Raw genomic sequence first — 2,699 nt, 5'->3', positions numbered from 1 at the left:
ACCCCCATCCCTATACATTACACCTTGCACACCCAGCCCTACTCCCTGCAGCCCCTATACATTGTGCCCAGCCCACACAGCTCTCCGTGTTGCCCCCTATACCCTACCCATACATCCTGCACGCTGCACACCCGGTCCTGTGCACTCAGACAGCCCTTGCACGCCCCTTGCACGCACGGACACGCTCACGCCCGCTTTGCACAAGAACCCCCCCCTGCAGACAGGGTCCCTGTGTGCAGCACCGGGCGGAGGGCAGCCACGGCCCTGGGTGGTCCCAGCTCCACGCGGTGCACAGGACCTACGGAGTAACCCCAGCCCATCATCCCTGTGCTGCACCAGTTTCACCAGCATTGCCTACTGCTGAAGAAACACATTGGCTCCTACGACATCTGCTGCAGGATGGTCACCACGGGCTGTCTCATGGCAGTCCTGCTGTCCTGTTTCGTCTACCTGGTGATCATCCCCTTGTGGTCCATCACCACAGCGATGATGTGCATGTATCCTTGGCCTGGGGAGGCAGAGGCCTGCCCCGGCACGCATGCACACGTGCTGCACCACCCAGGCTGTCACATGCAGGAGCCTATTCCCCTGCCTGTGTGTGCCCACTGCACGGGGACACACAGTGGACCCCTTTGACCAGCCCACCTGTGTCTGTTTGTCCTTAACTCACTGCTCCAGCATCATGACGACCCTCCTTGCCTTTGTCTGCCTGAGCCTGATTGAGCCCTGGGTCCCCTGCATCCCCCAAGCACAGCACGCCCCATGGTGCCAGGTACGGCTGCAGGGCATGGAGCATCTCGCCAGCTCGGGAGAGGGATTTAGGACATGGTTGGACCCCAAGCTCAGATCAGGGGGGCAGCCCCACGTATCGATGCTCTGCATGAGTTGGTCCCACCGCGCATGCCTACACGTGCACGGGGGGCTCCATCGCTGCACACACTCCCCTCTCAGTGCCAGACTCACCGGTGACACCCAGCAGCAGTGACCCACTGCACCAAGCCCCCAGACCCACCACCATGGCCAAGCCCACCCAGTCCTACCCAGTATGGGGGCAGGACACGTCCGTCACACCGTCCTGCTGTGGGTGGTGCATTGTGGGGCTGGGTGTCACCTGTGGGGCTGAGTGTCACCACCCCAGAGCTGCCCCACGGTGATACACAGGGCTCTCGCCGCTGCAGCCCACGGCAGAGATGGGTGTGGAGAAGGAAAATGCAGTGGGATGGGGTAGCCCAGGGTCCCCCCAAATTCTCCTCTTATTCCAGCTCCTGTCCATGCTTGGGATGGGTGGTCCTCGGCCCACCAGGGTCCATGGCCACCCTTCTCCCCCCAGTCACCCTTCTCCACACAGGCTGCTACTACCACGGCCAAAAGCTGGCAGGACTGGCAGCAGCCAACGGCAGGTGAGCATCCCCTGGCACGGGCAGGACAGAGGAGCCACGCAAGGCTCCGGGCAAACCCCACCAACCAGCTCAACCTCAGCCCCAGACCCCTGGGATGCTCCAGGGCAGAGCAGCACCGGGCACAGGGAGCCCCTTTCCTGCCCAAAACACCTTCAGCAGAGAAGGAAAGTGGAGCATCGAGATAGGAGTCATGCACCCACCGCCCCGGGGCAGGGGGAGTTTGAAGGTTCATGGCTCCCTCCGCAGCAGGGTGGCTGCTTTGCCCCGAGGAGCTGGTGGAGGGGGCCAGCTGCAGCTCTCCCCATTTGCTCCGTTAGCTTTTTTATTTTAAACAAAACTATTTGATCATTGAAATCCTGCCCCCCCAAAAAAAGCCAAACGGACCCTCTCAGCATGCCTGCATCGCCCACGCTGCTGCTTTGTCAGCGTTCCCCAATACTGAGAAAAGCACTTGAAATGCAAATATTTGCATGGGTTTTTAGACAGTTTTCCACCCGTCTCTAATTCCCTGCGGTTATGGCCGGAAGGGCCGACCCTGGTGGGCATGGCGGGCTCCCAACCGACCATCACCAGGATCCCCATGGCCAGGACACGATGGGGAACGAAAATCCTCATTCAGAGCCCTGGTAGGAGCTGGTAGGAGGCCAAAACACGTTCCTGCTCATGCTCTCCTCTCCCACCCAGAGTCTGGGGCCGTGGTTGATGGCGAGGACGCCGAGGAGTGAGACTCTCACACCCAGCTCAGAGTGTGGTCCAGCCGGACAAGTGGACAATAAAGAACTTCACCCCAAGCTTTTGGTGATCCATGGTCACTTCTGTCCCAGGAAACAGAGGGATGGACTCTGCCCAGCAGGACGGAGTGGCCAGAACACTCCCTATCCCAAGGGACGTCCCTCACTCTGCCCAGACCCTGTCCCGGGTAGGACCAGCATCCCAAGAGCAACAGGACCCCATGGCACAGGGGGATACCTGACACCCACCTCTGGGGGAAACCACACTCCACGGGCACGTCATCATAGGGATGCCCATCTTCTGCATGACCACAGATGACCCTGGTACCCCCCACCCCAGGCTTATAGGGGAGAGACGGTCTTCCTGCCCCACTGGTGTCCCGGCAGCACCCCACTGAGCTGCTGGAAGCAGGAGGGTGGGCGCGACTCAAGAGAAACAAATAAAATATGGAACTCAACCAGACTCGTGAAAGGGACATGAAAGCCTTTCCCAGGCCGCTGGCCCCGTCTGCCCCCCCATCGGCCCCCACAAGGTTCGCCCCAGCAAGGAAACCACCGAGAGTTTGAT

This window comes from Charadrius vociferus, unplaced genomic scaffold (assembly GCF_000708025.1).
Source record: "Charadrius vociferus isolate BGI_N301 unplaced genomic scaffold, ASM70802v2 scaffold214, whole genome shotgun sequence".
NCBI classification, from domain to species: domain Eukaryota; kingdom Metazoa; phylum Chordata; class Aves; order Charadriiformes; family Charadriidae; genus Charadrius; species Charadrius vociferus.
Note: the sequence above shows the minus strand (reverse complement) of the source record.